Below are 17837 nucleotides of genomic sequence, written 5' to 3'. Positions count from 1 at the left end.
AGTGGTCTTCATGGAAGAGTTGCAGCCAAAAAGCCATACCTCCGACGTGGAAACAAGGCCAAGCGACTCAAGTATGCACGAAAACATAGGAACTGGGGTGCAGAAAAATGGCAGTAGGTGCTCTGGACTGAGGAGTCAAAATTTGAAATATTTGGCTGTAGCAGAAGGCAGTTTGTTCGTTGAAGGGCTGGAGAGCGGTACAATAATGAGTGTCTGATGCTGATTTGAAGGCAAAGGGTGGTCACACCAAATATTGATTTGATTTAGATTTCTCTTTTGTTCATTCACTGTATTTTGTTGATTGATGAAAATAAATGATTAACACTTCCATTTTTGAAAGCATTCTTTGTTTACAGTATTTTTTCACACCTGCCTAAAACTTTTGCTCAATACTGTATATATTGTAAAAAGAACACAAAACAAGTATAAAGGTTTGGAGTTTTCCGGCCCTGTATACTGTAAAGTGTTGAAGGTCAGTGTTTGCATTTCCCAAAGTTACAACAGACAAAGATAGTAGCGAAGGGGGACAATTTCTGGGCTGGGACAAGAAGCAGGCAGACAGAATGCTGGGAAGGAACTGTGGTGGTGGATGGGAGTCATGACGTCATCAGAAGGGGAACAGAGGGAAGGAAGGGATCCGGAAGTGACTGTGTTCTGTTATATTTATATAGTTTAGTAAAGGCTGCAGTCTCTAATGAACTTCTTCCCAGGGAGCGTTCGCCCCCTGCTGGATACACTACCCCTTTTATCTTCTGTCAATCTGCACCTGTTGTCACCTTGATTTCTCATTCACATTAATTTTGGCTCTCTTTTGCCGAAATACTGTAGGGTATACTGCCTCATAGTGGTGTCTATATGTACCACTGACAGGACGTGCATTACCAGGTCCTGTAATGGCTTTTCCACTGTTTTACATTGTCTTATCTGCAATCTTGTTCCTGACTGGGTTCCTTTCTACAATAATTAAATGCTGAAATGATAAACTCATAGTAGAAATTTATTATTTGTGTCTGAAGCCAAAGCACTATCATGGATGATTTGATTTATCATTATCTCCCATAATAGTGTTAGCTATTCTAATGCATTGTACAGGCCAACAGTATACTCTCAGTAATGGAGATGGCAACTTCTAAGACGTTTATTGAACAAAGATGATAACAGCCTGTGTGTGTTACTCATCAAGAGCTCTTAATTGCCTCTGAGAGGGAAGAATTTTATGAGAAAGGCAATAATATGAAGTGCTGCAAAACACAGGAACAATAACTAAGAACCAAAATATAACTATACATATAGTATTTAAAGGAAGACACCCTATCTGTGAGCTCCTATCCCCAAATAAAATTGTTCCATTTAGATTACAGAAAATATTTTATTAATGAAAGAATCTGATTTTAACCTATTTTATATAGCAGTTATTTGTATTAGAAAGTCAAGGAGAGCCACGACCTTTTGCAAGAACAATAGTGACAAAGTAGTAACCACATTTGGAAGGGGCAAATGCAGTGGATTTAGAAAGTTTTCAGACTCTTTCACTTTCTGCACACTTTATGGTGATGTAGATTAAATTTTAAATTGTTAAAATTTGACATTTTTTCCCCATCAATGTACACTCAGCAACCCATAATAACAAAATAAAATATTTTTTAGAAAGGTTTGCAAATTTATTATAAATCATAAACAGAGACCTCTAAGTCACATAAGTATTCAGAACCTTATTCTTAGAAGCCCCTTTGACAGAAATTTCAGCTTTGAGCCTTCCAGGGTAAGTCTCTACAAGCTTTGCACTCCTGGATTTCGGTAATTTATCCTATTCCTCCTGGCAGATCCTCTCAATATCCATTCGATTAGATGGGAAGCATCAGTAAATCTTTAGATCTCTTCACAGATGTTCTATGGGGTTTAGTTCTGGGCTTTTACTAGGCCACTCAGGGACTGTCAGAGACTTGTCCCAAAACCACTCTAGCATTAGCTTGGCTGTATGCATGAGGTCATTGTCTGGCTGAAAGCTGAACCATTGCCCCAGTCTAAGATTGCATGTTTTCTTTAAGGACCTCTCTGTATTTGGTTGCATTCATCCTTCCCTCAAGTGTGAACAGCCTTCCTGTCTCTGCCACTGAGAAACATCCACATAACATGATGCTACCACTACCATACTTCACCATAGGGATGGTATTAGGTATGTGATGAACAGTGTCTGATCTTCATTAAATATAATGCTTGGCATTTTGCACAAAAAGTTCAATTTGTGTCTCATCAGACCAAAGAATCTTTTCCCTAATACCCTCGGAGTCATTTAAATGCCTTTTGGCAAACTGCAAACATTCTGCCATATGCCTTTTACTCAAGAGTGCTGCTAAGATGGTCATCCTACCTACAGATTCTCCAGTCTCAGTAAAGGCCTTTTAAAGCTGTCTTAACATTGCCCATTGGGTTCTTGGCCACATCCCTGACCAAGGCCGTTCTAGTCCAATTACTCAGTTTGGTTGGATGTCCAGCTCTAGGAAGAGTCCTGGTTGTTACAACCTTCCATTTTACACTTATTGAGGCCACTGTTCTACTTGGAGTAGTCAGAGCTTTAGAAATGATGTATACTCTTGTTCTGATCTACACTTCATCACAATTTGATCATGGAGAGTTCCTTAGTCTTCATGGTTTGTTAGTGTGGATTCTGGGGCCTTATATACACAGATGTGTGCCTTTCTAAACCTTGTCCAGATAATTCAGATTGCCACTTGTGCATTCCATTCAAGCTGTACACACATCTCAAAAATAAGTAAAGCAAACGTTAGGCACTTAACCACGATATGAGGGCCACGGCTAAGGGTCTGAATACGTACTGAAAGGAGAGATTTTAGTTTCTGACTTTTAAATACATTTGCAAACCTTTCTGCTTTTACTTCATCATTTTGGGTTATTGAGTGTAGATCGGTGTGCAAAAATGACAAATGTATCCATTTAAAACTAAACCTTAAACACAATAAAGCGTGCAGAAAGTGAAGGGGTCTAAATACTTCCTGAATCCATTCTATTTAAAATCCATTCTTTACCATTTAAATCTGTTTGAGGAACCTTATTTCAATTAGCTTTACCTGGTTTTGGTTTTCCTCAAAAATGAACTATTTGTCTTGGAATAATTTCCTACAATTTATTTCAGTGATTATAAATTGTTTGCATTATATCAGGACTATGTCCATGCCACGAAACAGAAATAAACATTAAAAGTTGAAATAAACTACTTACTTACTATTTTATGATTATGGTCTGCAAGATCTTTTCACTGACCACCATAAGAGGTGATCAAAAAGGTTTGAGTTTGACCTATTATAACAAACACTATTAAACCTTAACAAAATGTATTTTTCAACATATTAGAATACTGTATATGCTTGTATAACTACTCTTCTCTAGCTTAGTCAATTTATTCTAATTTTGGCATGGCACATCTCATGGAGGTGGGCAATTCGGAGTAGAGGACACTCTTTAGAATTGGGTGGATGAGGCACCACTTCAGTTCCATAATTTTGCCTTTGCAGTCTGAGCGACTCATTGTCGTAAAGCAGAAGATGAGAGATGGCCAACACATTTCTCTGACTGACTGCTGCAAATGGCAAAGCAAGTCAAAGTAATGTTGGCCTTTATCGAGGCTTGCATTCAATATGGACTATACCCTCAATATGATAAAACAATTTCATACCTAATCTTGCTGGTACTTTGCTTGAACCTGGCAGAGAATAAACACAATTTATCATAACAGAGAAAACTGCATTAATTTATAGCTGAGAAACAGAACAGTGATTGAAAATGTTGGAAGTCAAGCAGAAAGTAAAGGTGCCCAGCTGTTAATAAAGTGGCTTTTATTTTGTCTCCTTCCTTAAAAGTTAAATCCAACAAGGCGACAAGACCAGTCGCCCTCCTGGTTAGTACTTAATTTGATCAAGAGGGAAACTAATGAAACTTTACTTAGCCCTTGTGATTGCTTTTTATTTTTCGAGTGAATGTACTTTGTTGGCCTGCAGCAGAAACAGTGTTTTTCTTTTTGCGGTTTAAATAACTTTGAGTGTAATTACCAGCACCCCAACTGCTCTGTTTTTTGCGAAATAATACACTAATAGGCAAATCAGTTGCCTGTAGAAACACAATGTGAATTGAAGAAAATACTCAGTATAATTAAAAACACACAGATGCTTTTGTATCAGCTAGGGCTGGTGATCATGCATTCCCCCTCTGTGAACAACTTTGTGTCATCTACTCAAATCTGTATATTCAGTGCTTAGACTTTCTATGCAAAAGAATCAGACATTGAACATTTTTGTGGAAAACCACAGTAAAATCCCTCATAATCAAAATGAATTTGTGCTTTTGTATTTAGTGGTGAATGTTCAGTGCCATGGAAATTCATATACCTTTTAATGGCTGCTGCTTCAGGACCACTTGCCTGCACCCATATCTTCAGGGAGGAAACATTCTTTCTTAGCAAATAAATTGATATGAACCATTGCTAGAGTATAAAGTATCACTATGTCTTAGAAAATATGATTTTTAGGGAAAATTTAATGGAAAAGATCAAATCAAAAAAGAACGGTTGACTTTTACAAAAAGCAGGAAAACATCCTACACATGTGGACATTAAAAATAAAGAGGGGTGTTTGTCTTGGTACAATGTGTTTGATTGTTTCTAACCCATAGGAATGAAAAATCAAAAAAGAGATCTCCTTATTATCTTTTTGACTTCTCCTAAACAATGAGACCAGAAAGAAATAAAATGGAGACATATTCTTTTGCCTCCTGGGTCAAAAATACTCCAGTATTCTCACACATTTCTTCATTAGTTTTGGCAGAGATCAAAGCAAAGTCACACCATGGGCTCAGATTTTCAAAGTTTTGTCTTGATATTTTTCTTGTAATCTGAAAGTATTTGCATTGTGTGTTCAGTAATATAAGGTGGAATGTATGAACAGTTGTTTGTGGTAATAAAACACTTTACTGATATTACAAAATGTTAGTCCTTGTTTCTGAATAATACTATTAGTCGCTCAAATGTATATTGCTGGGCTAAAATTAGATCAGACTTATACTAGAAGAAAAGGCAGGCATTGTGGCATAGAGGTTAAGACTTTGGACCTGTGGGCTCAGGTCCTTTATACTTTTACAGAACCTGATGTTTCATTTTTAGTTGGTAACAGTATATTCAGCCAGCACTGGGCAAAGGCAAGAGCCATTCCAGAAAAGGAAAGTGATGCCAGTCCATCAAGGGGGCCCACTTATGCACAAAATCACACCATGCCTGGTTAGAATCAGTAGTTAACCCTAACAGGTGCCTTTTTGGGATGTAGGTTGAAATGTAGTGTACCTGTGTGAAAAACTCACAAAGACGCTTGGAGAATGTGCAAATTCTAAACTGATAGCAACCAGGCATGGAATTTGAATAAAAGGTGATGGATTTGTGATGCAGAAGTGCTAATCAATGGGCCACCATGTCAACTCCTCTACATGTATTTAAAACAAATGAAAAACAGAAAAACCAATGAAGCTTGGCTGGAAGTTTGAGAGGCTGATGAGCTTTTTGACAGAGATGTGCCATGATCTTTTGGTGGATAGTGGTTTAAAAGGGGAGATTAGGCACATTATACAACACTAGCTGTGTAAGCCCGTGCTGTAAGAAGCCCGGGGTCCTACAACAACAACAACAACATTTATTTATATAGTACATTTTCATACAAAAAGTAGCTCAAAGTGCTTTGCATAGTGAATAAAAGAAAAATAAAAGACAAAATAAGAAAGTAAAAGTAAAACAGAAACTATTGAAATCATCAGAAAAAAAAATTGAAAATGTAGAGAGAAAGGAACTACTCTGGGCATCTCGCTCCTAGGAGGATTTGTTTTGCCGACGTGCTCGCATCGCTTCTGTATTAGCGGTGGGAGGAAAAGTAAAAGGAATACCGTTTTGCCGATGTACTCACCTTGCTTCTGTATAAGCGGATAAGCGAGTGACTCTTTCTTCAGAGGTTTTGTTTTGCCAATGTGTTGGCCTCGCTTTTGTATCCTCGGAGGAAGAGCCATAACCCCGACTCCACCTCTTACTTCTGGGTCGGAGAGACACACACACTTCCACGGATACACGTTTATATATAATAAGATTCACTAGGCAAGAATTACAATTAGAAATCAATGTCCACTTTTATTTGTTTTGAATTCTACCAGAAGTTCAGATGTAACAGATACATTAAAATATTCACCACCTTGGAATGAGAAATGGTGTTCCTATAATTGCTGATTATCTTTAGATAGATAGATAGATAGATAGATAGATAGATAGATAGATAGATAGATAGATAGATAGATAGATAGATAGATAGATAGATAGATAGATAGATAGATAGATAGATAGATAGATAGATAGATAGATAGATAGATAGATAGATAGATAGATAGATAGATAGATAGATAGATAGATAGATACTTTATTAATCCCAATGGGAAATTCACATTCAAGGTTCAAGGTGCTGGTGAGGCCATCTGTGGGGTTTAATGTCCTGGTTAAATTGCTAATCGTGGTCTTGTCCATTCTGGTCTGCCAATAATCCCATGTCTGTTATTGGCTAGCTAGCTCTCTCACCACTTCACCATCTGATCTATACTAATAAAAGGCAAAGCCCTGACTGACTGACTGACTGACTGACTGACTGACTGACTGACTGACTGACTGACTCACTCACTCACTCACTCACTAATTGTCCAACTTCCCGTGTAGGTGGAAGGCTGAAATTTGGCAGGCTGATTCCTTACAGCTTACTTACAAAAGTTAGGCAGGTTTCATTTCGAAATTCAACGCGTAATGGTCATAACTGGAACCACTTTTTTGACAATATACTGTAATGGACGGCAGCTCGATGGCCGTGGGAGGTGGAGTTGAGTGTCACGTCATCACGCCTCCCACGTAATCACGTGAAAAGACTGTGAACGCAGTAGGGAGAAATGAAGGAAGAGCCGCAAACAGCGAAGAACAAAAAATTCAATAAACAATTGAGAAGGGAGCGAAACAATAAGAAGCGAGCGAGTGAAGCATACAAGCATCTTCATAAGGGAAACAAAGCACGGTGTAAAACGTAAGTTTAAATTAAGTTTATAGAAACTTACCACGATCTACATACTGTCAAATAAACGAAACACACGCCGTAGCGCGACAGCTGTGAAAAGGGAGGTTCACAAAAAAACAGATCCTTAACAAATTGTTATTGGTATATTTTTGATCCGTTTAAAAAGGTTTTCTTTTCTTCTTAATAAAAAATTAAAAGCAGTACTTCGCCGCAACGAACCGCGAGAATTTGGCTATATATATCTGCTTCTCGCAATTAAAAGAGGGCATGTGGTGGATGTTAGACGACTTGATGACCAAGCATAAGCGTTACCTGCCAGGTAACCACCCATACAATCAGATTGTGATTCAGACTAGGAATGCAATGAATGTAATTACCCCGATCTACATACAAGGCGAAAGTCTTGCAACATTCAAAGATGATGGTTTGGGATAAGTACACCATGGAACATAAAAGAGCTTATGAAGCCTTGAACCGAACAAAGCAAGATCTCAGAGATCGTAAAAAAAAAATAGGAGGTAATGTCGTTTTACTCACTGTAGATTTTAGTCAAACATTACCAGTTATTCCACGAGGGAGACCAGCAGATGAACTCAACGAGTCTTTAAAATCCATGCTTCTCCCACGGTCGGTTATATGTCATGTGTTCTCGGGTAGGTACAACAAAAAATGTATACATTTAAGCATGTAATGGGCAAACAAAAAATGAGGTATACCCGAAGGCACTGCAGTAGTACTTAATGTAACTTTACTTCTTAAATGTTAATGTTTTACTGTTTAATAATTTATATGCTTCTTATATGTTGTTCAAATTCTTTTATCAAAATACCAGTGACAGTGCAATGCACGATAACATGGAGTGAATACACCATACGCATCCGCCCACGGCCGCCCTGGTGTGCGCAGATAGGAGTTGATTCTACAATAAAGTAAAATAAAGATAAAAAGAGTAATACAATCATCACCCATAAAGCGGATAGTAGACGTGACGTACTATATGTGTACCAGATTTCAAGTAAATAGGTGAAACGGTTTGCGAGCTACAGGTGATTTAAAATCCTGGACAGACAAACGAATAGCCACGGTAGCAAATTATAGAAGAAGATTTTACTGTTTAATAATTTATATTTATATGAAATGTGCTTCTTATATATTACTTCATATTCTCATATGATAATGATGTTAATGTTGTTTATATTGATTTCTATGTTATTGTAAGTGCATGTATGTATGTATGTATGTATGTATGTATGTATGTATGTATGTATGTATATATATACAGTGGAACCCCGGTTTACAAGCAGCTCAGTATACGAGTAATTCGGTTTACGAGCCGCAATCCGAGCAAAATTTCTGCCCGGTGTACGAGGCTTGCCCGTTTTACGAGCCGAGCTCCGAAACGTCACTGCTAGTTTCCGCTTCGCCTTTCTTACCCGGAAACCTCTACCCCTTCTACCCAGAGCCATATCATACATATTGGGCATTAACCATGTCTTCAAAGAAGGTAGGAAGTGGAAAGGACAGCAGCAAGAAGAAAAGGATGCTGTCAGTCGAGTTGAAGCAGGAAATTATAGAAAAGCATGAGAGAGGTGTGCGTGTGATGGAACTCGCCAAAATTTACGACCGCAGTACGTCCACGATATGCACAATACTAAAGCAAAAGGAGACCATAAAGAGTGTAAAAGTAGCAAAAGGCATGACCGTAATTACACAGCAAAGGTCGGCTATCCACGAACAAATGGAAAACCTGCTGTTATTGTGGATAAAAGAGAAAGAGTTGGCAGGAGATATACTTACTGAAACAGTCATAAGCGAGAAAGCTCGCATCATTTACAATGACCTGAACAGAAAGAACCATCCACATCTACGGATGTAGTAGAACCAGAATTCAAGGCTAGTCATGGATGGTTCGACAGATTTAAGAAGCGATCAGGCATTCACTCTGTCGTAAGACATGGCGAGGCAGCAAGTGCAGACCAGAAGGCAGCTGGCGAGTTCATCACACGTTTCGCGCAGCTCATCGAGGCAGAATGTTACATCCCCCAGCAAGTTTTTAATTGCGACGAGACGGGGCTTTTTTGGAAGAAAATGCCCCATAGGACGTACATCACAGCAGAGGAGACGAAGATGCCAGGACATAAGCCGATGAAGGACCGCCTCACCCTTGCATTGTGTGCAAATGCTAGCGGTGACTTTAAAGTGAAGCCACTGCTAGTCTATCATTCAGAGAATCCTCGAGCCTTTAAGACTCACAGGATTCTTAAAGAAAAACTGCAAGTGATGTGGCGCGCCAATCCAAAGGCATGGGTTACGCGGCAGTTCTTCATCGACTGGGTAAATCTCTGCTTTGGACCTGCGGTGAAGAAGTATCTTCAAGAAAACAAACTGCCTCTGCAAGCGTTACTCGTCCTCGACAATGCTCCAGCCCACCCGCCCGGTCTCCAAGACAACATCCGGGAAGAATATCAATTTATAAAAGTCCTCTACCTCCCACCCAACACGACTTCAATCCTGCAACCGATGGATCAGCAGGTCATTTCCAATTTCAAAAAGCTCTACACGAAGCATCTGTTCAAACGATGCTTCGATGTGACAGAAAATACGGAGCTAACACTCCGAGAGGTTTGGAAAGAACATTTCAACATCGTGCAATGCCTACGCATGATTGACCTGGCGTGGAAAGAAGTGACCAGAAGAACACTGAATTCTGCATGGAAGAAGTTATGGCCTGATGCGGTTGCAGCGAGGGACTTTGAAGGATTTGGTCTTGATACCGAGACCGAGATCGAGACCGAGACCGAGACCAACGTGCCCGACGTAGATCCAGTGCATGAAATCGTGTCCCTCGGCAAGTCGATGGGTCTGCAGGTTGACGAGGGTGATATCAACGAGCTTGTCGAGGAACATGAGGAGGAACTCTCAACACAGGAGTTGCTTGAGCTGCAGGACATGCAACGTACAGAGGCTCTGCAAGAGATCAGCGGTAGTGAGGAGGAAGTCGAGACAGAGAAAATTTCGACAAGTGAAATTAAAGAAGTGCTGGGAATGTGGGAGAAGGTTACAAGTTTCATTGAAAAGAAACATCCAGAAAAAGTTGCAACTAGTCGTTCTGCAGCAAATTATGATGACACCTGCTTGGCTCACTTCCGTAAGCTTTTAAAAAGCAGGCAAAAGCAAACGTCGTTGCATAGGTATCTTTGTACTAAAACTGAAACTGCTATAAGTGAAGGTGCCGAAAGTGCAGCCAAAAAGGCAAAAACAGATGATTAGCATAAAAAAAAAATCATACGTACGTAATGTTAAGTGTTAGGCTAAGTTTAAAGTTAAGAAAGTTTATTTTTTTACAATTCATGTACGTACGTACAGTTAAGAAAGTTCAATTTTAGTTTTTTTTGATGTGAAGGTGCCGAAAATGCAGCCAGTTCTCCCTCCCTCCCTCCTCCCTCCCTCCTTCCTCAGCAACTCTCCGTTATCTGCCGCCAAGGTAAGATTACATTTTCTTAAGTTGGTTTATCTTTTATTTAACTATATTTACTAATGCAGTATTTTGATGTTTGTTTCTTATTTAAAAACATGTTTTTTTTCCATTATTTATGATATTTTGGGGACTTTTTGGGAGGGCTGGAACGGATTAATCTCATTTCCATTATTTTAAATGGGGGAAAATTTGTTCGGTTTACGAGCAGATCGGGTTACGACCTTGGTTCTGGAACGGATTAAACTCGTAACCTGGGGTTCCACTGTATATATATCCATCCATTTTCCAACCCGCTGAATCCGAACACAGGGTCACGGGGGTCTGCTGGAGCCAATCCCAGCCAACACAGGGCACAAGGCAGGATATATATATATATATGTATAGCTGGGATTGGCTCCAGCAGACCCCCGTGACCCTGTGTTCGGATTCAGCGGGTTGGAAAATGGATGAATGGATGGATGGATATATATATATATATATATATATATATATATGTGTATATATATATATGTATATATATATATATAATATGTGTGTGTGTATATATATATATATATATATATATATATATATATATATATATATATATATATATATCATATATGTGTATATGTGTATATGTGTATATATATATGACAGCAACACAATTACAATTACATTGACAATCATGTTACGTTATTTTTAAAATGTTTCCTTTACTTTTCCATAACCTCCTTAACACACTACTTCTCCGCTGCGAAGCACGTGTATTTTGCTAGTAACTAATATGTGGCATGCATACTGGCACAATAATGGCTGCCATTGTATCATCGTGGTGCATGCTACACATTGGTGTTGGTCGAAGTGGCTCCCTATTGTCTATGTAATGCTCTTTGAATAGTTAGAAATGTACTATATACATTGTGTCAAGCAGCTGGGGGTGGTACCCAGCTGGGACGCCCAGGAGGACCGGAGGAGGGCTTACGCCTCCTCCAGACCACGAGAGGGTGACCGCCCTGGTTGCTTTGGGGACCACGGGAACTGAGCTTGGAAGCTCAACAATATAGGGGCCTATGGTCACCACTGGGGGCACCCCAATGCCTGAGGAGCTCTGGCCCTCAGCACTTCCACCACACCCGGAAGTGCTGGGGAGAAGAAGACCAGGGACACCCGGAATGCTTCCAGGTGTGCAGCCGGTACTTCCACCACTCTGGGGAGTGCTGGCAGAAGCTAATCAGGGGGCACCTGGAGCACGTCCAGGTGTGTACAAAGGGGGCCACCTCCTTCCATTCGATGGCTGCAGTCGGGTGGAAGAGGACAGAAGTCGGAGGAGAGGAGTGGAGGCGGTCAGAAGAGGGAAGGCATTGTGAAAAGAGGCCTGGATGTTGGGGTGTTTAGTGCTGCGGCACTGGGTTTGTGCATGTTCATCATTGTATATATTTGTAAATAAACATGTGTGGTGACCTTAAAACATGTCTACCTGTCTGTGTCCGGGCTATTCGCCACAATGGCATCCCAGATGGGACTCTCTGCCTGGTTCAAGGCGGGGACCCGTTAAAAATAATTTTGTTGGCAGTCTGGCGCAGCAGGTAAGCCCACACACGCAGCGCACGAGTGGCACACGCACAACCTCGTGGGAGCAATTCACCCCACGGACCACCACCGGTCCACAGAAGGGCCGTTTCCCCCTGGTGCAGGAGGACGACAACGGGCGTTGCTGGAGTGCAGCGGGCTCCTACAAGCACGACGTCGCTGAGGACATCCAGGACAGCATCACGTCTAGGAAGGCCATGCCGAGGCAGGCGCCTCAGACAGACGGGACCCGGAAGGTAAGTGCCCTGCCCAACGACGGTCGGCCCTGTGGGGTTGGACTTACGTTCTCTGTTGTAGGCAGGGACTGCCCGGATCCGCATTGGTGGCAAACGTGTGCCAGTTTGCGGGGCTTTGTCAGCGCGGTGACAGCAGGAGGAGCTGCTGAGAAGGAGTTGCTGCAGCTCGAGAGATTGCGGCAGCTGTGAGGCTGCCCGGAGGCACGTCACTGCACTGGGAAGAGGGGAGACAAGACGGCCGCGGACTGGAAGTCCCTCCCCGAGACAGGTAAGGGATTGGACGATGTGTCTTACATACCCGCCGATGATTGGATGGAGCCGTGACCAAGGAATGTCCATCCTGAACCAGGGAAGGACCCAATTGGGCCGGGGGAGAGGTCCCACTGGAAGCAGCCGGCATGTGTGACTGACGGACAGGTAAGTCCATCGTCGGCTGACTTTCTGTGCTTGCCGGCGGCTCTGCGTGAGCAGGAGGAATGCCTTCAGCTGGCAGAGTCGCTTTTGCAGGTGTTACGTGCCCTCCGTGAGGAATTGCAGAAGCTGGAGAGGAAGGCAGTCATGTCCGTGAAGTTACTGTGTGAGTGGAAGGAACGACGCAATGCTGGATCCTTTGGCCAGAGCAGTGCAGCGGGGCAGGTGAGTAAAACCGGCCTCGTACAGAATAAGGGAGACCCCACAGAAAAGATCCATGATGTGAATGATCGGAATCGAGTAGGGGGGCTCTGATAGTGGACGCGACGGTGAGAGCCGAGCACGTGGTGAGGGAGGAGAGAGTGAGAGGGCAAGCAGGATGCCGGCTGGTGAGTGCCACGGTCCTAGTGCCCTACGCCCCAAGCCAGCGACAGTCTCACACCGCTCCACAGGGACGCAGACGGTACAGGGTCTATACCTATACCCATAGGGAGACCCAAAACGTCACAGCGTCCCAGAGAAAGAGGAGGAATTGAGGGAAGAGAGCCGGTTCCTCTGATAGGAAGGGACGTGATGCTGGGAGCTCACATCCAGAGAAGGGCCACCCTCTGCAGAGGCAGAGGGAAACCCCACAGCCAGCTGAGGTGACGGGGGCATGAGCGGTCCTATCCGATGTCCCAACACGGGAGGCACGGAGGTCACAGAAGGGGGGCCGAAGTGGCAAACGCTGGGGTGCCGGTCAGATGGGGGAAGCATTGCTTGGCAATGAGACAAAGGGGCGCCAAGGGCAGCGTCAGGGCAACATCTCCGCCCCTTGTTCTTGCTTGTGTTTTTGCAGGACCGGGCCCTGGAGTGGAATGTGTCGGCTTCCCACCATGGGAGACCTGCCCTCACAGGATGGGCTGCTACACCCGACGGGTCTTCACTGGTGATGGGGCACTGTGGCAAGCAGCTGGAGGTGGTACCCAGCCAGGACGCCTGGGAGGCCCCACAGGAAGCAGCTGGCGTGTGTGACTGATGGACAGTCCTTAAAACATGTCTACCTGTATATGTCTGGGCTGTTCCCCATAACATGTAACCATTATTAATATTATTATTAGTAAGCATATACTTTATATCCATGATATAATACAACTTAACCAGATTACAGAGCCAATAAAGGAATTCCAATTTAAATAAACATAATGGTGCAACCAAGATTAAGAGCCCATAGAACTTCAAATCTAGAAATGTTTTCTCTAAAAATTGTCTGTTGTGGGCCAAAAATTCAAGAAGTTGATAGAAATCATCATTCAATACCATTTTTTAAGTATATCACTGTTCTCTCATATGCATTAGACTTTCATCATAGAAACTGCATTTTGTTTGGTACAGAACCTGCTTCTACACTGCAAAATATGCATAAAAAAAACTAGACAAAAAACTTTAAATGGGAGTTATTTTGCTTTTGCTTTTGCTCTACAACCCCCTTTGCTTAGTCCTGGTGGGCACTTGTGAATGATAACGCCTTTGACACAACACATTGAAAACAGTTAAGACTGTTGAATTAAAGTTCACAGCTTGCATTACACTTCTGCATTGGTTAAACTGCATTTTTTTATGTCTAGGTTTTGGAAAGGTGAAGCTTACCCTTACAACAACAGGCACAAGTCAAGAACTTACCCTGGAGGGCACGCTCACCCACATCCAGCCACATCTAGAGAGCCTAAAGTTATGGTGGACTCAGACATTGCCAATCTCTTCAGGGACACAAAGTCATTTCCAAAAAGTTTATGTAACGAGAGAAACGCAGGCCTCTTAGCTGATTAGCTAAAGGAACATTCTTTCATTATTATTGTTAATTTAGCAAATGTCTGTAATGCAGTGAAACTCTGCCAGTTTAGTGTTCAGTGTGGTGCAGTGTTTACATATTATTTTACATTTGGAGGTTATGTGAATTACTTAGAAACTGCAAAACTTCAGTTAGAAACCGAAATGTCCAACAGCAATGTTTTAACCACCATGTCATACTTCCTTTAAGAGACTTTCTGTATGTGGCTTTTTGCTGTGAACAGTGGCATCACTCATACAAGTTCATAATGACCAAATTTAACTTCCATCAACAAAAGCATCCAGGTCCAAAAATCATGTTATTATCGCTTATTTTAACCTGATTAATCCAGTTGAACAGTCACCAGAAAGCAGGACCAAATATTTTTTTTTGTATAATTTGATAACAGGAAAGCTTTTAGAATATTCATCATATATAAAATATGCAGTAGACTGTATTTAATGAACAACTCCACTACATACTGTTTCCATTATTTTTGTAGTAACATATACAATAAATTATTATAGTTTTTGAGGTATTCTTGAACTTTATTAATATTTAAATTGTCAGCTATTGAATATGTGTCATAACACTAATATAAAAGACTCACTCCAGCTGGCACTTCCCTCTATGAGCATTCTCCACCTCTGTTTACAAAACTGGGTCCTGTTGATTGCATGATGTACTGGGATTTTATTGTAAACAATGATTTCCCAATAAGCTAATTTTGATTTTATAAGTACAAATGGTCTTGTTAGTACAGCAGCCAGAATCCTAACAGGAATCCTAGAATGTCAACCGTTTTGTGTCTGTGCAGAGTTTGCATGTTCTCCCCATGTCCACGTGCGCTTTCTCCACATACTGTAGTTTTTACCTACATTCCAAGTTAACTGGCAAATCTAAATCAGCTCAGTTTTTCATTATGACCTTTGATGAACTGGCATTCCATCAAGTGGTTGGTCCTGTTTTGAGCCTGAAATAGGTGACATAGGCTCTGTGTGGCGGACGACCAGGGACCTTACCTGGCCAGGATGCCTGTGTTATGGAAGGACTGTGGGAGAGGACATACACAGGGCATTATCTCTCCTGGAGTGCTAGATGGCAGCCCCCTGGGTTGCAGCGGTGCATTGGATTCCCACAGGACTTCATGGGAGTTGGAGTTTAGTACAGCCCTGTTGGATTCTGTTGGGGCCATTAGGGGGTACTGCAGGGACTGTGGAGTCCTACTTTATCAGGTTTCTGTGTCACCCGGAAGTGCTTGTTGACCACGCTAATGGGCCAAAGGAAGTATTACCATGTTCAGTATAAAAGAAGCCCACTGCCACTGCTCCAGGAGCTAGAGTAGGGAGGGAGAAGACGAAGCTTGCTGGAGGAGGAGTGGAGGCAGAGAGAAGGAAAGTGAGAGAGAAAGAGAGAGAAAGAGAAGAAGAACAAAGAGGAATCAGCATTGCTGTGTGCTGTTTTCTCCTTGTGCTTTCTTGTGAGTGTATATTGAGCTTGTGGGTGGGAAATGCTTACAAGAAGAGTTTCCCACTGAAAAAAAGCTCATTTTGTGCTTGTGGAACTTGTGTCTGCATCTGTCTGTGTTGGGTTTGTGGAGTTGGTGCGCACCCTGCAGCCCACACCTGCAATCCAGAAATGGAAAAGCATATTCAGAAAAATGGATGGCTCTGCTTCACTCAGCTTTTTGAGAGTGAATAGTGACAATGCTCATACAATTGAACCCCCAACATTACACTGCACTGAAGGTGTAACCTGCAGGATAATCATAAAAACATGGGAAAGACATGAGAATTCCACATAGCAGGTACCCTAGTTAAACCTGCATCTAATTTCCATAAAGTGCCTCCATAATACAGTAGTTTCAATGACTACTTTTTCTACACAGCCTCCTGAACACATTCAACTTTACTTTGCTTTTACCAGCTATCCCTGGATTTGCAATTCTGGACACACTAATACAGTAAATCAAAATGAAATATCAGACCCGGCTAATCCCTGAAGTGAAGAGAGATGGTGACACATGCAATAATCTTTGAAATATAGTGTTATGTCCCTAGCTCTTTTATCTGAGTAAAATAGATAAATATCCTCAGTGCTGAGTTTGGGCTGTTTCGTTCCACAGTCAGTCAGGAAATGTGGCAAGACCATTATCGCATATTTACATGAGCAGACATTGTTCACTGTGAGGTGGCCACAGCCAAGCAGACATCAAAGAAAAAAGAAGGAAACAAACAGACACAAAAGTGACAGAGCTTAACATGGAACCGCACAAGTGGTTATTGGTGTGGTAGATCAGTTACAAAAGAAAAGCATAAGTTTGGCCAGAAATTCGCACTTTCCAGCAGGTATGATCAACATCATTTACACTATGTTGCCTTATGTTTTATGATGTGTACCAAATTTGAGGTATTCCTACTATTTAGTCACAACCATAAATGGGGTGCATGTCTTTGTAGAGGCACATGCTCCTTGAAATACAGTATATATTCTTTTATCCCAAGCCTAATGCTGTCACAAAAACTTTCCACACACACCTCAAAATAAGTAGGCGAGGACAAAACACACAAAAATTAGAGGAAAACAACCATTTAGCTTTTAATGTTGGTTTAACTTGAAACATACAAGATACCACCATCATCAAACTAAGAGTCAAGTGAGAGGAATTCTTGAATTATTGTTGTTATTCATTTTGTTTCATTTTTGGATGCCTTATTATTATGTATTGGTATTGTTTAATTTTGTGATGCTATCATGCAATCATTTTGCTGAGTATTTTCTCGAGGGGCAATTTTATTTTTTACATTATTTTCCTTGCACCGCTATATTGTTGGCAGTAACAACAACTGCTGCTAATCACATGAGCAATCTAGATGAGAAGAGGCCATTCAGCCCAACAAAGCTCAGCAGTCCTATCCACTTACCATATATACTCGCATTTAAGTTCTCCAGCGTATAAGTCGGGACTTGATTTTACTGTTAAATTTTCTGTATTTTATAATGTCGATCGTATAAGTCAAATGCAGAAAACTCACGCTATTGGTCCAAGAGATTATGATATGCTAACACCCACTTGAGAGACTAACCACAGAGCACACTTCATTTTTTTTCTATGTATTGTGCCTACGTGACCATGCGGTAATACCTGAATATTCCCAAGTGATGTTTGCACTGTTTTGTGTTTTTTTGTATCTCACACCCTCATACACCTTTATCATAAAAGCATTCCTTAT

The sequence above is a fragment of the Erpetoichthys calabaricus genome, chromosome 4 (genome assembly GCF_900747795.2).
Source record: "Erpetoichthys calabaricus chromosome 4, fErpCal1.3, whole genome shotgun sequence".
NCBI classification, from domain to species: Eukaryota; Metazoa; Chordata; class Cladistia; order Polypteriformes; family Polypteridae; genus Erpetoichthys; species Erpetoichthys calabaricus.
The sequence above is the reverse complement of the archived record's forward strand: the minus strand, read 5'-3'. Positions refer to the sequence as shown.